The sequence below is a fragment of the Carlito syrichta genome, unplaced genomic scaffold (genome assembly GCF_000164805.1).
Source record: "Carlito syrichta isolate Samal-C Ts95f unplaced genomic scaffold, Tarsius_syrichta-2.0.1 Scaffold309893, whole genome shotgun sequence".
Lineage (NCBI taxonomy): Eukaryota > Metazoa > Chordata > Mammalia > Primates > Tarsiidae > Carlito > Carlito syrichta.
The window spans coordinates 27,319-46,459 of record NW_007253989.1 but is presented as its reverse complement, the minus strand read 5'-3'; positions in this window follow the sequence as shown (position 1 = coordinate 46,459).

Here is a 19,141-nt window from a genome sequence, read left to right as displayed (position 1 = left end):
CACACACACACACACACACACACACACACACACACACACACACACACCACACACACCACATTTTATGCCACAGATGATTTCATTAGCAAACTAAAGAGGAGTGTTTGGTTAAACACATTTTATGAAAATTAAAATCCCTTGAGAGTTAATTGTGCAAATCTGCTTTATGTGATAATGATTATGTAAAGCCTGAATTAAAACAGTATAGAAGCTGGGCTCGGTGGCTCAGCCTGTAATCCCACGCCTTTGGGAGGCTGAGGTGAGTGGATTGCCTGAGCCCGCGGGTTCGAGACCCACCTGGGCAACGAGATCTCATCTCTACAATCAATCAAAAAAATCAGCCGGGCGTGGTAGCGTGTGCCTGTAATTCCGGCTACTCGGAAGGCTGAGGCAGAAGGATCACTGGAGCCCAGCAAGCGAGGCTGCGGTGGCCGGGAGCGGCCACTGCACTCCAGTCTGGGCGACTGAGTGAGACTCCAACTTAAAAAACAAAACAAAAACAAAAACAAAAAACAGTATAGAATGGTTTGGAATTTTGTTTAGATAGTCCCCAGTGTCAAACAAGAAGGAGTTAGGTTATTCAAAGGAATGCTAATTTTTATAGAAATGCAGGTTCTTAATTAAGCTATGTTTTCAAACAAAATTCGTAATAGGGTTACAAATACATATAAAATTTGGTGAAAATTATTTAAATAATGAAAGATTCCTTGAGTCAAATTTGGTGTTAAAAGCAGTGGCAGGTGTAGGAGACACATAGACAAGACATATTCCCTACATCAAGGTTTACTGTTTAGTTGGGGAAGGTGGTAGTACAAATAATTATAAAACTGCATAATTAGAGTGTGAGGGCAAAACCTTCTACCTCCCTTCTTAGTGTCCCAGTTGGATATGATAATTGTTTTTGAAGATGGGATACAATTCAGGGTTAGGTATACAAATGGCCATTGTACAAGTAAAGTTTGGGCCTCACTTTTGTCCCCGCATCACCTGGTTTGAGATCAGGTACCTTATTGATGAAGTGTGTCTCCCTACAACTGCCCCTCCCAGCAGTTTCCCACTACTGCCAATCCCTTTCTTATAGCATTATGATAATTGTTTAGGGTCAGCTTCTGAGTGATAACATGTCATACACTGTTCTTAGTTTCTGTGATAGATCACTGAGTACTACAGACCCCAGATCCATCCAAGTCGCTGCAAATATCATAATTTTGTCCTTTTTTATGGCTGTGTAATATTCCACTATGTATATGTACCATATTTTTTTAACCCAGTTTACTTTTGAAGGGCAACATGGTTGGTTCCAGGTTTTTGCTGTGTGAATAGTGCTGTCATAAACATGCATGCGCAAGAATCTTGTTTGTAGATGATTTGAGTTTCACCAGATATATTCCCAGAAGGGGGATTGCTGGGTTGTATGGAAGGTCAATTTTTGGGTCTTTTAGGAATTGCCACACAGATCTGAGGATTAACTTGACATAACAAAGACTAACAGGAGAAAAATGTGATACAAATTTTATGTAGCATGAGAACCCTTATAAGGAAATAACCCTCCCCAAAATAGAGTCAGTTGCTTACCTACTGAATTGGAACAAAAAAACTGGCTGGTTGTGAAGAAGCAACTAAATGATAAAGAAAGCTTTTAAGATAAGAGCTACTTTAACAAGGTCTCTACAGAATTCTTTCAGTTTCAACTTCTCATCCTCGAGGAATACGATTTTGCATCTTTCTGGTAAAGGGACGACATCTTTCACATAGGAAATTCATCTTCTTCTTTGAAGAAATAGCACGGAGGTTAAAGTGATCTTTTTAAGCTCTTGTTTTTCAAGCGTTTTTGACTTAAATAGTCACTATGCCAAAGACAGCATAATTTAATCCCTTCAAGGGAATGAGTTATGAGGATCCCAAGATGGATAAAGGACAGAAGAAGCTTCTCTGCAATTCAGCAGATGAGGCATCTGGAAGGATGGGATTCTGATTCTGAGCCTTAAACCAGAGCAAACTAGTCCCTACAGAACATCTTCCTGGAAGCAGTTTTTCCACTATGGGAGTACTTTTACCTAAAGAAGTTGATATTAACACAGCCAAGTTGGAGAACCAGAAATATTTTCAAGAGCAGCTAAGTTCAAAGCAAGAAGCATAAAGTCAATGTCTGAGCTAGTCTATTGAGGAGCTGTTTATATGAATATATATATATTCAAAATACAGAGTTTTTTAATCTCTTAAAATTAGTTACTACAAATAAAACAAAGTACAAAAGCCAATATGGTATAATGTTCTTAGTCTGAACACAGAGGCTATGCTACAATAACTTACTCATCTTCTGTTGACATCATGCATCTTCAGAACATATCTTTTAAGGTTAATATACTTGTATTTTGACATCAGCGAGTGTATAATACATTGTATTAAAAAATAGTCTGCTAAATTTGCCATGTTTTCTTTCTATGCTTATGGAATAAGGTGGAAAATTATAATTAACTACTTTTCTATTTTCCCATTTTGGCTTTTAAAAATATTCATCTTACTTTAAACCATTTATAATTTACTTATAGCCCAAATTTTAAGTTTGCCTGTCTTTCAGGAGTGATGGCTATATTTAGACTGATTATGTTTTACTGCATACTAAGACAGTACGGAGGAAACTATAAACTTTTCTACATCGTATTATTTGAGTTACACATTTAAATATAGTGAATCCTGTATATAACTTTTTAAAAGATGGTTGTTGTTTTTGTTTCATTATATTCAGTCTCAAGACAAACATTGTGGGATAAATATCCTGTAAATATTTACCTTTCTTTACAATAATGGGAATCACAGACTAAATCCCTAAGTATTGCTCTAAATATTTACCCTCTTGTGTTAGTAAATGTACTCAAGGACAAGAGCAATCGTTCTCTGTGTTCACAAACAACAAGAAGGGTAGCTTAATTTGGAAAAGTAGACATTTCCTTTCCATAGCAGCAGAATGCATAAGAATGAAAAACTGAGTGTCTTATCAAGTTTTGTCCCATATAGGCATATATAATTATGTTGACAATTTTATGTTAATCAGGTAATTATAAATATACATCATGATATATTTTATAACTTAAGTTATATTTTATAACAAAAATAGCAAGTCCCTGAGGACATGAATGCAATCATATAGAAATTGCTTTTCAAAGAAAGTTTACAAAAGTATAAGCACAGTGCCATTATTTTTAAAATCTGATAATTAAGGAACTAATTTTTTTCAAAATTGAGAAATAATCCTGCCCTCTAGTGGTACTTAATAAATAATAACATATATTTAAAAACACCATTTTGTTGCTACAGAAGAGCTGACATTGACCTATATTCAGATAGAAATACTAAAACTGCATATCCTGCATTAACAGACAGGTTCAATTAAACCAGCAGTTTTAGATGTCACTTGGTAGATTTACCCCCTAAGAAATTTAGTAAAATAAATTTCACTAAATAAAAAGTGTCACCATGTCTCTGCTTGTACATGGTATTGTCCTTATCAAATTAGATTATTTGATAGAATTCTTTTTCCATTTGGATTTTAATTTGAAATCCACCATCCAAGAAAATTTTTACAAAGTCTCAAAGTTTCCTTAATCCGCCCCTCTACCAAGTGATCTCACTACCAGTTCTCCCCACTGCCATGATAAGCCTTCTTTAGTAATGCTTGTTTCTGCTTGGAAATTAGGTAAGTCATTTATCTCTTTTCTGATAGAGTATTCTGAAGAATCTACACACAGAATGCAATTTATTACACTTAATTAGATTTTTCTTTTTGATTCTTGAGATTTCTACATGCTTGAAAGTATATTAGAAGTTATCTAAAATACATTTGTTCCCATGGGCTTCTACTACAAAAAAACAAAACAAAACAAAACACAATACTTTAAAAGACAAAATAGCACAATTATAGAAATTATTTATGAAGGAAATGTACTGATAAATTTTTTTAATCCTGAAGCTTGGATTAGTATTTTTAAAATCAGCACCTGTTTTCACCAATGACTATCATTAAAAAAATAATAAATGGTTGTCTCTATTTATAGAATCACAACATTGAGAACTGTTAGATATTTTAGAAATAACTAGATCAATCACTCCATTACAATGAGGTATGTGTTTAAAGATGTCTAATAACTTAGCTAAGGTTGTATGATTGATTGCTTCACTACAAGTCAGAACCAGATGGCAAATATATAATTTTGCCTCCAATTTACCGCCATACTTTCAAGTATGATTTTTTTATGGTTCAGAACTATGTCACATCCATGTTGTAATCCTGAGAATCTCTAAACATTGCAGTACATAGCAAAAGTTAAGAATTTTGAAATAATATCCTATATTATTTGGGTAGACCCAATGGAATCACAAGAATCTTTGTAACATAAAGGTGGGAGGTTCTGAGTCAGAGAAGAGGATGTGATGATAGAAGTGAAGGAGGGAGAAAGGGAGGGGAAGAAAAAGAAAGAAATAAAAAACACTATGCCTTGAAGATGGGGTCATGAACAAAAGAATGCAGGTAGTCACTGTGTCTCATACAAACTGGTGAAAGTAAGGCAACAGAGTCTCTCTTGAGCTTCCAGAAGAAACATTGCCCTGTTATGACTTCCGACTTGCAGAACTATCAAATAATAAACTTGTGTTGCTTTAAGTCATTAAATTTGTAGTAGTTGATGACAAAAATAGGAAACTAAGGCAAGCCTAACTAGATTATAACTTCCATAAAGGCTGAAATTATTTCTTCTCTTTTAATTACTTGGGTGATTAACAAAGTCTGGTCTCTGAATTCACAGTCTTAGCCTCACCTAGGAAATTGTTAAAAATGCAAATTCCCTGACTGTAACCCGGACTGACTAAACCATAGCCAGTAGGGGAATGATTCAGAAATCTGTGGCTTAAGAATTCCTCTAAAATATAAATGCTAAGTGTGGGAGACATTGACATACATAAAATGTTTTCTTCATTTAGCACAGGAATGAACACATAGTAGGAAGATATATACACATTTTGAAGAACACAATTATTCAGTTTTAGAACTGATAACTGAGTGTTTGACTCTTATTGCACAATATAATTGATAGATTAATACCATATAAGTATCCCAAAGACTTTTAAAGTGAAGAAATTTGGAGCAAGAAATATACCCTTGACACTACACACTTTTCCCATTCGGAAGAAGACAGGTGGTAAAGTCACGAAGAGTAGTCTAAATGCTTCCTCATTTACCATAAAATGAACTAGGAGATAAGCAAAGGAGACTTTATCATTAAAAAAGATGTATTTAGCATATCAAATCAATAAATAAGTGCTCTAAAAATAACTAAAATTCTTTTTTTATTTCTTTAAAAATTACATAGGTAATATGTTGAAAAATCTGTAAAGCATTCAATCATACAGAAATAGAAACAAAGTAAAAATGACATTTATCACTCATTTATCTTTCCAGAATTCATACTCTGATTGTAAATTATCTTCAATAGTTTTACAGGTTTCTTTTTGTCCATAAATTTAAATTTATTTGTTGAGGTAAAATTGACCAAAAAACCCACAAAACTCTACTTATATAGTTCTTACCAACACTTGATATCTTTTGACTTTTTGATAAAAGCCATCCTAACAGGTGTGAGCTGACATCCTGTTGTGGTTTTGATTTGTATTTTCGTGATAATTATTGATGTATATTTAAGGTACACAACACAATGTTTTGATATCCGTATACACTGTAAACTGATTACCACAACCAAACTAATTAATGTGTTCATCTTCATACATATCTGCCTTTATTTTTGTTTAGAATACTTAAAATCTATTCTCTCAGGACATTTAAAGTATATAATAAATTGTTATTAACTATAGCAATGACGCTGTATACTAGTCTCCAGAACTTACCTATATTATAACTGAAAGCTTGTACAGTTTGGTCAACATCTCCCCATTTATCTCATCCTTCACCCCTGATAACCTCTGATCTCCACACAAAAAGAGTTTTTAGAGTCCACATAAAAAGAACGTAATTGTACACCTAACCCTTAACTGTACCCCACAAAACTATAATAAAAATACTGATTAATTAAAAAAAAAAAAAGAGAGATCACACGATATTTGTCTTTCTGTGTATGACTTATTTCACTTAACAATGTACTTCAGTTTCAACCACGTTGTCACAAATGACAAGGTTTTCTTCTTTTTTTAAAGCTGAATAATATGTATGCGTTGTGTATGACATTTTCTTTATTCATTCTATCATGGACATGTAGGCGGTTTCTATATTATGGCTATTATAAATAATGCTACAAATAACATAGTAATGTAGATAACCCTAAGTTAGGAATTTTATTTCCTCTGGACATATGCTTAAAAATGGAATTGCTGGATCATGCAGTAGCTCTATTTTCAATTTTTTTCAAGAGCCTCAATGGTGTTTTCCATGTTTCCAAATCTTTACTTTCCCAGCAATAACATGTGAGGGTATCCTTTTATCCACATGCTTACCAACACTCAATATTTTTGCCTTTTTGATAATAGCCATCCTAAGAAGTGTGAGGTGATATCCTGTTGAGGGTTTGATTTGTATTTTCTTGATAATTAGTGATGTTGAGGACTCTTTTATTTCCTTATTGGCTAATTCTATGTTTTGTTTTTTTTAATGTCTATTCAGATCTTTTGCCCATTGTGACAAGATTTTTTTTTTATGAGTTATACGAATTCCTTATATATTTTGGAAATTAACTCCTTGCCTAATACATGAATTGCACTTTATTCAATTTCATAGATTAACATTTCAGTTTGTTAATTGTTTTTTTCACTGTGCATAAACATCTTAGCTTTATGTAGTTCCACTTGTTCATTACTGCTTCTTGACAAAACAATCTTTGTCAAGATCAAATTCTTGGAGCTTTTTCCTTGTATTTTCTTCTAGGAGTTTTAAAGTTTAAAATATTAAAGGTGTAATGTTTAAATGTTTAATGCATTTTCAGTTTATTTTTGTATTTATATAAGACAAAATTCTAATTTTGTTTTTTTCTCATGTTTGTATCCAACATTTATCAAAAAGACTATCCTTTTCTCTTTGTATATTTCCAGTGTTCCTCAAAGATTAATTGACCGTGCATGCATGCACTTATTTTCGACTTTCTAGTCTGTTCCATTTATCCCTATGTCTGTTTTTCTCTCCAGTACTATATTTTTTAGAGTATATTTTGAAATGAGATAGCGTGATGTTTCCAACTTTGTTCTTCTTGCTCAGGATTGCTTTAACTATTTATTGTCCTTTGTAATACCGTGTGAAATTAAAGTTTAACTTTTATATTTATGTGAAAAATGTCATTGCATTTTTGATAGAGATTGCATTGAATCTATAAGTCACTTGAGTAGTATGAATATTTTGGGACTATAGATTCTTCCAGCCAATGAATACAGTATATCTTCCAATTTACTTGGTCTTCTCAAATTTTTTATCAAAATTTAAAAATATTTAGTGTAAAAATCTTATCTGTTCTTGGTTAAATTTATTTCAAATTATTTTATTATTTTATGCTATTGTAAATAGGAATGTATTCTTAATTTCTTTTTTAGATATTGTACTGCTAGTGAATAAAAATACTACTTTTTATATATTGATTCTTTCGCCTGCAACATTACTGAATTCATTTATTAATTTTAACAGTTTTTGTGGAGTATTCAGGGATTTCTATTATATCTTTCTGTAAACAGGAATTATTTTACTTTTTTTGATTTGGATGTATTTTGTTTACTTTTTCTTTTCTAATTGCTCTGGCTAGAACTTCTAGTAGAATGTTTAATAGAAGTAACAAGAGTGGGCATCTATATCTCATTACTGATCTTAAAAGACTAGCTTTCTACTTTTCTTTTCTTTTTTTTTGAGTTGGAGTCTCACTCTGTCACCCTACTTTTCAACATTGAGTTTGATGTTAGTAGTAGACTTGTCATATATGGTCTTTGTGTTGAGGTACATTCTTTCTAAACCTAATTTGCTGACTATTTTTATTATTAAAGAATGCTCAGTATTTTTTTCCATACATTAAGATGATCGTGTGATGTTGTCATTCATTATATTAATATGGTGCACTGCATTTATTGATCTCCATATACTGAAATATCCTTGCATTCCAAGAATACATTTTGCTTGATCTTGGTGAATGTTGCTTTTAATATGCTGTTGAATTTGGTTTGAAAGTATTTTGTTGAGAATTTTTGCATTTATGTTTATCAGATATTTGGTCTGTAATTATCTTTCCTTGTAGTGTCATTCCCTGACTTTGGAATCAGAGTGATGGACCTTGCAACATGAGTTTGGAAGTATTTCCTCTTTCTCACCTTTTTGGAAGAAATCGAGAAGGATTGGATAATCTTTAAATGTTTGGTAGCATTACAAGTGAGTTATTGGAATCTGGTCTTTTCTTTGATGGGAAATTGAAAAATACTTATTCAATATTCTTTTTTTTTTTTTTTTTTTTTGGGTTGGAGTCTCACTCTGTCACCCAGACTGGAGTGCAGTGGCTGCTCCCGGCCACCGCAGCCTCGACCTGCTGGGCTCCAGCGATCCTTCTGCCTCAGCCTTCCAAGTAGCCGGAATTACAGGCGCGCGCTACAACGCCCAGCTGATTTTTTTTTTATTTTATTTTATTGTAGAGATGAGGTCTTGCTGCCCAGGCGGGTCTCGAACCCGCGGGCTCAGGCAATCCACTCACCTCAGCCTCCCAAAGGCGCGGGATTACAGGCTGAGCCACTGAGCCCGGCTTTATTCAATATTCTTACTCATTATTTGTCAGTATAGACTTTTTATTTTTTCGTGATTCAATGTCAGTAGGTGGTATGTTTCTTGGAATGTATCCATTACTCCTAAATTTTTCTATTAGTGCATATAAAATTGTTCATAGTATTCTTTTATAGTTTTATGTATTTCTGTGGAAGTAGTTGTAATGTCTTTTTATTATTTATTTTATTGAGTTTTCTCTCTGCTTTTCTTGTTCTGGCTAAATATTTGTCAATCTTTTTTGTGTATTCAAAAAACAAATTTTCTTTCCATTGATATTTTAAAATATTTTCCTACTTTCTATTTCATCTTTTCTTCACTGATATTTATTATTCCTTCATGCTACTAACTTTAAGTTTAGTTGTTATTGTTTCTTCTAGTTCTTTGAGGTGTAAAGTTAGGTTGTTTATTTGAAATCTTTTTTTATTATTATTCATGTAGATATTACTATAAATCTTCCTCATAGAATTGCTTTTATTGCATCTCATAAACTTTGGAATATTGTATTTTCATTTGACTCCAAAACATTGTATTTTCTCTTCTTATTTTTTTTTACTCATTTGTTTTTCAAAATGGTGTGTTTAATTTTCACATATTTTGAATTTCCTATGTTCTTCCTTTTATTGACTTCAAATTTCATAGCATTGTGGTTATTAAGGGGTTTGATATGATTTATATCTTCTGAAATTTGTTAGGACTTGTTTTGTGACCTATCCTGGAGAATGTTCAATACACACTTGAGGAAAATGTGTGTTTTGCTGCTTTTAGATAAAATGTTCCATATATGTTTGTTAGGTTGCACTTGTTCAAAGTTCAATTCAAGTTCAATATTCCCTTGTTGAATTTCTGTCTGAAAGATCTATCTATTGTGGAAAGTGAGATATGAAAATCCTCTATGATTATTATATTGTTGTCTAATCCTCTCTTCAGATTTATTTGTATTTACATATTTAGTTATTTCAATGTTGGTGCATATATATTTACAATTGTTATATCCTCTTGGAGAATTCACCTCCTTGTTGTCATATAATAATATTCTTGGTTCATTCCTACAGTTTGTTACTTAAAATTTATTTTGTTAGATATAAGTATAGTGACCCTTGCTCTATGTGGTCTACATTTGCACTTACTTTTTTTGCCCCCCATCCCTGTGTGTGTGTTTACTTACATTGAAGGTAATCATTGATAGATAAAGCCTTTCTATTGCCATTTTATTAACTGTTTCCTGGCTACTTTGTAGATCAGCTTTTTCCTGTCTTGCTAGCTTCCTTTGTGATTTGATAATTTTCTATACTGACATGCTTTGATTAATTTATCTGCATGTTATGTGTTTACTATACATTTGTTCTTTGTGCCTACCATGAGGTTTATATAAAACATGTCATACGTATAACAGTCCATTTTCAGTTTGGAGCAACTTAACTTTGATCACTTTCAAAAACTTTACACTTGTACCCACCCTGCCACATTTTATGTTATTGATGTCACAATTTACATCTTTTACTATTGTGTATTAATATCCATTAACAAATTGTTATAGCTATAGTTATTTTTAATATTTAGAACCATTGTATTAGAGATATACAATATTTTCTTACCACCATTACTGTATTATAGTAATTTAAATTTTACTACATATTTTCTTTTACCAGTGTACCAGAGAATTTTGTGTTTTATTTGGGTTTTTTGTTGTTGTTGTTGTTGTTTTGTTTTGTTTTTGAGTTGGAGTCTCACTCTATCGCCCAGACTGGAGTACAGTGGCCGCTCCTGGCCACCACAGCCTTGACCTGCTGGGCTCTGGCGATCCTTCCGCCTCAACCTTTCAAGTAGCCGGAGTTACAGGCACGCGCTACCACTCCCGGCTAATTTTTTGATTTATTGTAGAGATGAGGTCTTGCCTGCCCAGGCGGGTCTCGAACCCACAGGCTCAGGCAATCCACTCACCTCAGCCTCCCAAAGGCGCGGGATTACAGGCTGAGCCACCGAGTCCGGCCTTATTTGTCTTCATATTACTAATTAGCATCATTTCAATTCGGCTTGAAGAAGCTCTTTTAACATTTCTTGTAAGGCAAGGCTAGTGATGATTAACTTTCTAAGCTTCACTTCCATCTGGGAGTTTTTTTGCTTCTTTATTTTTAATGGACAACTCTGCCCAGTAAAGAATTCTTAGTTGGAAGTTTTTGTTTGTTTGCATGTTGGATTGTTTTGTTGTTGGTATTGTTTTGTTTTTTGTTTTTCCCTTTCTTTCTTTCTTCATTCTAAACGTATCATCAAACTCTTTCTTGGGCTATGAAGTTTCTGTTGAAAATTTACTGATAGCCTTATAAGAATTTCTTTTAATGTGTGAGAGGATTCTTCATTGTTGCTTTCTTTTTTAAAAAAAACCCTTATTTTTATTTATTTATTTTTTAATGTTTTTAATTTTAAAGAGGTGGGGTACAATTCAGACTTAGGTGTAAAAATGTTCCTTATGTAAGTACCCTTGTGGATGAGGTGTGCCCCACTCAGCAGATTGCCACTACTGCCAATCCCACCTCCCCCCCATCAGCAGTTTCTCACTACCATCAATTCTTTTCTTATAGTATTGCGATAATTGTCCAAGGTCTGCTTATGAGTGAGAACATGTGATACTCAGTTCTTTGTTTCTGTGATAGATCACTCAGTATTATAGATTCTATATCCATCCGAGTTGCTGTGAAGTTCATGATTTTGGCCTTCTTTATGGCTACATAATATTTCATTATGTATATGCACCACATTTTAAAAATCCAGTCCTCTTTCAATAGGCAGCGTAGTTGGTTCCATGTTCTTGCTGTTGTGAACAATACTGCAATAAACATACATGTGCCGGTATCTTTCTCATAGAGTGATTAGAATTCCTCCAGGTATATTCCAAGTAGGGGGATTGTGGGTTCATATGTAAGGATGATTTTTAGATCTTTTAGGAATCACCACATTGTTTGTCACAGAGGCTGTACTAGTTTACATCTCACTAACAATGTAGAAGTGTTCCCTTTTTGCCACATCCTCACCAGCATCTGTTGTTTTTTGAGTTATTGATGATGGCCATGCTGACTGGAGTTATATGGTATCTTAGTGTAGTTTTAATTTGTATTTCTTTGACGATTAGTGAGACTGAGCACTTTTTCACATGTCTGTTGACTGCTAGTATGTCTTCTTCTGAGAAGTGTCTATTAATATCTTTTGCCCATTCTGTAATGGGCTGCTTGTTTTTTTTCTTTTTGGCACATTTGAGTTCCTTGTAGATCCTAGATGCTAGCCCTTTGTCAGACATACAGTTGGCAAATATTTTTTCCCAGTCTGTAGGCTGTTTCCCTGCTCTCTTGATGGTTTCTTTGACTTTGCAGAAACTTGTCAGTTTGATGAAGTTCCACTTGTCTATCTTATCTATTATGGCATCGACACTTGGGGTTTTAATCAGGAATTGGTTGCCAATTCCAATTTCTATAAGGGTGTCTCCAGCATTTTCTAAGTTTCTTATAGTTTGAGGTTTTATATTTAGGTCTTTGATTCATTTAGAGTTGATTCTTGTGTATGGGGATAGGTAGAGGTCTTGTTTTAATCTTCTGCATGTGGTCAGTCAGTTTTCCCAGCACCATTTATTGAATAGATTCTCCTCCTTCCAGTGGTTGGTGGTGGAGACTTTGTTGAAGATGAGTTGGTGGAGAAATTGAGGTTTTGCTTCTGGAATCTCTAACCTGCTCTATTAGTCTACATGTCTGTTCTTATATCAATACCAGGCTGTTTTGATTATTGTAGCTTTATAATAATCAGACCAAGAAATGACAATTCAGAAATTCATATGGAGTATTATGCAGTTATAAAGAAGAACAAAATCATGAACTTCACAGCAACCTGGATGTTTATAATACTGAATTAGAGTTTATAATACTGAGTGATCTTTCACAGAAACAAAGATCTGAGTATCACATGCTCTCACTTATAAGTGGACCTTGAACAACTACCATAATACTATAACAAAAGGATTGACAATAGTGAGAAACTGCAGAGTGGGGAAGGGAGGCAGGGAGGTGGGATTGATAGTAGTCAAGATCTGCCTGGGGGGTTACACCTCATCAACAAAGGTTCTTGCACAATGACTATTTGTATACCTAACCCTGAATTGTACCCCACAATTAAAATAAAATATTGTTAAAAATTAATTCATTGTATTATCTAACTTCAGAATTTCTGTTTGGTTCTTTCAACATTTCTTTCTCTTTATGAATAGAATTTTGTTCTGATTTCTTGGAATTATATATCTGTGTTCTCTCGTTGTTCACTGTGCTTCCCTAAAAAGTTATTTTGAGTTATTTGCTGGAAAATTGATATTTTTTAAAATTTATTTTAGGTTACATACTGGAATATTATTGTGTTCTTTTCATGGTTTTATGTTTCCTAGATTTTTCATGCTTATCAAAGTCTTCTGTTACTGTCTTTGCATTTGATGAAGTCAACTCCTAGTTTTACAGTTTTAAGTGCATTCAAGGGATAAATTTACTTCAAAACTCATGCACCCACTTCAAAAATTCTCCCTTGAATAAATGTCATACCTCTAAACTTATTATGTATATAAAGTGAATTGATGTTACAAGAAAATAGAACCTGTTGATTTTGTGTGTTTGTGCATATACTCATGTGCACATACACACCCAAACACTCAAACACCTACTTGTCTTATAAATAAATAAATATTTTATATATACATATATATATACATATATATATTCATTGTTTTTGAGTTTTTTGTATTTTGGAGTATTTATTTATATCTTTTTTTTAGTGACTAAATGTTATTTCAGAGTGTGGGCATTCTAAAATTCATTTTTGCTAGACCCCATATGATTTGTCTTTATATTTTTTAAATTTTCACAGATATAGTAAACACACTTTAATATATACCAATTATATATATATGTATATATGTATATATACATATATATAAATGTCAGTACACACACATATAATGTGAGTGCATTTAAATATCCTTATAAAATAAATTTATGTAAAGAGGGCTTTGGGGTCAAATGTTTTCACATTTAACATCTGACTACATTTCCAAAAGGCCTTATCAATTTCCACATATTAAAAAGAGAAATGAGGAGGAGTCGGGAAGATGACCACCAAGCCAGATGGATTATGCGAGTCCCTGTGTGAGTGGGAGAATGTAAAACAAATTTTGTGTACATGCTGGTGAGTGAGTGGGCATGTGAGTGACTGAGTGAGGGCTAGGAAGCTAGTAGCCAGGGCTCTCCTGGTGCAGTGGCTGGTGCTACAGCTGCTAGGCTTGGACCCTAGAGATTACTGGGACACAGGTCAAGTGCCCATTTTTTAAATCAACAAAACCCTTCTTGAGAAGAAAATGCTGAGATAGACTGACTAAATGGGGATGTGTGAGCAAGTGGCCAGGACCCTGGTACAATACCTTGTGCTGCAGTTTCTCTGCTTGGTCCCTGGCTCGTTCCAGATCACGAAAGCCAAGTGCAATTTTTTTTAAATGAACAAAAGTTTTCCTGTGAAGAAGCAGTGAGGAGAGTTTACATCCCAAGCTCTGCCTCACCACTGCAGCAGAAGCGACTGCTGGCTCCAGGCTTTGCCTCACCACTGCAGCAGAAGAGACTGCTGGCTCCAGGCTTTGCCTCACCACTTCAGTGCCTGGCAGGACACTGGCAGTGGGGGCTGTGGAGGGAGTACAGAGGTGGAGTCTCATGGAGACGGACAGGAGAGACACCCTACCGCCATCTTGAAGGTGGGATAGGAAGGGGCTCTGACTTGCTTGCCAAGGAGCAACTGACCTGGTCTCTGTGGCTGGTGGATCAACTACTGAGGGATTAATCATGACCCAGAGGGAATTTCCTGAAAATACAAACTTTGGAGGGACCTGACAAGTGCTGAATCCCAGGTGCTTCACCACCTACCCTGATCCAGTTGTGGGACAAATGGTGTGGCCAGAAAAAAATGAGGAAGGACTCCAAAGAGATCAATGATGAGTCCAGGGCTGACCCAAAGCTCCTCCTCCCCAACAATCCTCTGAATGTCAGACTCCCACAGGTGGGCCACAAATGAGAGGGACAAAGGCCAGGTGGAGCTCGGACATCAGTGGCAATAGGAGAACACCATTCCAGGATAGGCCTTGCTGGGGCACCCCCTGCAGGTACATACCTGGGGATGTGACAATCCCACAGCTCCCCACCAGAGGAGATCTCCCTGACCATAGGAGAGTGGGAGGGAGCACTGCAGTCTCACCCACCTCCACTGCCTCTCATCCTTGCCTGCTCCAGACACTGAGGAGAGAGTGAAAGAGTTAGCTCTGCAGTAGAGACCAAATTAGAGGGACAATTACAGAGCCTGCCACAAGAGGGCAGGTTTTATTTTTAATTTTTTTTTTTTTTTTTTTTTTTGCCTGTTTGTCTGTTAGTTCATCTACTTTTAAAATATTTTTCCTTTGTGCATGAATGTATATGCAAGGGTTTGATCTGCATCCTTCCAAAATTTTTGTTTTCTTTTCTTTTTGTGTTTCTTTCTTCTTTTATTTGTTGTATTGTGTATGTGTGTATGTCAATAATTGAGTGTTCATCTTTCAATTTTGCTGTTGGTTTTTTTTTCTTTTTTGTTCTTCTGGTTTTTTTTTTTAAATTTTCATTTTTAATAGTTCAAGATGTATGTCAATATATGTGTGAGGACTTGATCTAATCTTTTTTTTAATCTGGTCTTTCTGTTTTTCTTTTCCATTCACTTTGTATTAAGTGTGTGTGTTGAGTTTCTTAGTTTTTTTGTGGTTGTTATTCATTTTGTTTCACTTTGCTGTTATTCCAGTTTGTTTTAGGGTGTATATGTATGTCTCTGTATGTGTGTGTTCAATTGTTTTTTGCATTGATTTCTGCTTTGCATCAGTATATAGAGTGGTGGTAGGGATTGGGTCTCAGGGTCACATACAACAATAAATGAGCATAGTAAATTGCAAGTAGTTTCTGAATCTAGTGCCCTATTCCATACTTTATTTGACTTTCAAAAACAACAAGAGACAGCAAAGCTTCCCAAACACCATCAAATTTCAAACTAGAACAAATTGAGAGCACAGATCAGGGAAGAATAGAGGGCTGAGCAAGCATAAGAAGAGAAAGCCTCTCCCACTGACACTGAATAACAGAATTAAAGAGAGAAAAATATGAAATCTGTCACAAATGGGGAAAACCAAAGGAAAACCCCAGGTAATTTCAAGTGTACCAAAGAGAAAACTGAAGAATCAGACCTTAATGCCCAAACAATGGTAGTCACCAACAACTGAACCTAGAATGCATCAGAAATTATGGATGAATAAAAAGAGTGAATAAGACTCAAGAAAGACAAGATGTAACACTGAAAGAACTTGTAACAGATTTTGGCAGTAAAAAATTTCATTCAGGAAATAAATAATAAGATGACAAGTGTGGAAAGTGGAATTAATCTAGCTAAAGGAAGTATCTCAGGACATGAAGACCAAAACATGGAATTAAGCTGATCTGTAAAAAATATAGAAAGAAGACCCAGAAAGCAAGAACAAAGCCTCAAGAGATGTGTGATTATATTAAGAAGCCAAACCTACATCTGATTGTTATCCCAGAAGAAGAAAGGGAAACAGAGAATACCTTGGAGCAAATATTCCAGGAAGTAATACAAGAAAACTTTCCCCATCTCAACAGAGATGTGACTAGGCAAGAACAAGAGATACAGAGAACCTCCATAATACATCAAATGAGAAGACCAACTTCTAGACACATGGTAATTTGCCTACACAAGTAGGCACAAAAGAAAAATTCTAAAGGCAGCAAGAGAGAAAGGTCAGACTACCAATGGAGGAAAACCAATTGTTGGCAGCAGATCCATCAACAGAAACACTACAAACAAGAAGGGACTGGAGTCCAACATCCAAAGTCCTCCAAGGTAAACAATTTCAACCAAGAATGTCCTATCCAGCCAAGTGATGGAGAATTAAAATCCTTCCCAGACATCCAATCCCTAAGAGATTATGCAACTTCCAGATCAGCTGTAGAGGAGGCACTTAAAAAGGTGTTAAGCATAGAAGAAAGAAAAAAAAGGAATTGCCACACACTTCCCAAGAGAACAGCAGAGCACAGAATCAGCAGAGAGTACAGTGCAACAAGGAACTTGAAAACACACACATACATCAACCCCAAGACAAAAGAAAACAAAGAAAAAACCATATAAGAACCTCATGACAGGGATAAATAATCACATTTCAATAATCAGAGTGAATGTGAATGGACTATTGCACAACTAAAAAGACACAAAATGGCAAACTGGATAAGAAACCATTATGCAATTATTTGCTGCACCCAGGAAACTCATCTCAACACAAGGGATGCACACAGAATCAAGTCAATGGATGAAAAATGAGTTTCAGCCAGGCTCGGTGGCTCAGCCTATAATCCCGCACCTTGGGAGGCTGAGGTGAGTGGATTGCCTGAACCCGTGGGTTCGAGACCAGCCTGGGCAACTTGGCGAGATCTCATCTCTACAATAAATCAAAACCAGCCGGGCATGGTAATGCGCACCTGTAGTCCCTGCTACTTGGAAGGCTGAGGCAGAAGGATCGCCAGAGCCCAGCAGGTCAAGGCTGTGGTGGCCAGGAGTGGCCACTGCACTCCAGTCTGGGTGACAGAGTGAGACTCCAACTCAAAAGAAAAAAAAAGAAAAAGAAAATGAGTTTCCAGGCAAAAGGTTAACAAAAGAAGACAGGAGTTGTGATGTTAATATCAGACAAACAAATTTTAAGGTATCAAAAATTTTTAAAAAGATGCAAAATGACACTACATAATGATAAAAGGTTCAATCCATCAACAAGACATATTCATCCTAAACATATATGCACCCAACACAGGAACACCAGCATTTATAAAGCAACTACTAAGTAAATTTTAAAAAGATATTGACTCTAACACTATATAGCAGGGGACTTGAATACCCCACTAACAGCCCTTGATAGATAATCTAGGCAAAAAATCAACAAGGAGATCCAGAACCTAAACTTGACACTCTACCACATGGACTTAATAGGCACCTACAGATTATTCTACCCCAAAACTACAGAAAAAACTTTCTACTCATCACCACATGGAATGTACTCCAAGATTGATCACATCCTTGGTCACACATTAAGCATAAACAAATTCCATAAGGTTTAAATCTTGCCATGCACATTTTCAGACCACCATAGAATAAACACAAATATTACCACGAAAAAAATTTCCCCAAAGCCCAAAAAGATATAGACACTAAACAGCATGATGTTGAACAAGAACTGGGTCAACTCTGAAATCAAAGAAGAAATTAAAAGATTCCTGGAAACAAATGAAAATGAAGAAACGTGTTACCAAATCCTCTGGGATGCCATGAAAACAGTTCTAAGAGGAAAATTTATATCTCTATGAGAACACATGAAGAAAATGGAAAGATCAGAAGTTGAGAGCCTAACAACCCACCTAAAGGAGCTGGAAAGAGAAGACCACCAAAACCGTAGCTTTAGCAGAAAAATCCATACCACCAAAAAAAGAGCCCAAATACAGGACATAGGAGACAAAAATACCATAGAAAACATCAACAAATCAAAAAGATGGTTCTTTGAAGGAATTAACAAGATTGATGGACACCTAGCCAGAATGACTAAGAAAAAGAGATAAAAAATCCAAATAAACACAATCAGAACTACAAAAGATCAAATCACAACTGACCCTGAAGAAATACAAAAGATTATCAGAGATTACTATGAACACCTATATGGAAACAAACTTGATAACCTAAATGAAATCGAGGACTTTCTGACATCACATAATCTCCCCAGGTTGAAACAAGAAGACATTGAGACACTAAATAGACCAAAACAACCCAGGAAATTGACTCTGTCATACAAAAACTACCTACAAAAAAAAAAAAAAAGCCCTGGATTAGATGACCTTCTAGCAGAATTCTACAAAATGTACAAGGAAGAGCCAATTCCAATCCTATGGAATATATTCCAGGCAATTGAGAAAGATGGAATTATCTCCAAATCATTTTATGAAGCTAAAATCACACTGATAGCCAAACTGGATAAAGATCCAACAAAAAAGAGAACTACAGGACAATATTCCTTAAGAACATAGATGCAAAAATCCTCAACATGATTCTAGCAATTCTGATCCTAAAACATATCTCAAAAATCATTCACCATGACCAGGTAGGCTCTTCATCCCCAGGATGGAGGACTGGCTCAATATTCGCAAGACCGTAAATGTAATTAAATCCATCAACAGATGTAAAAACAAGAACCACATGATTATACATGATTATATAGAT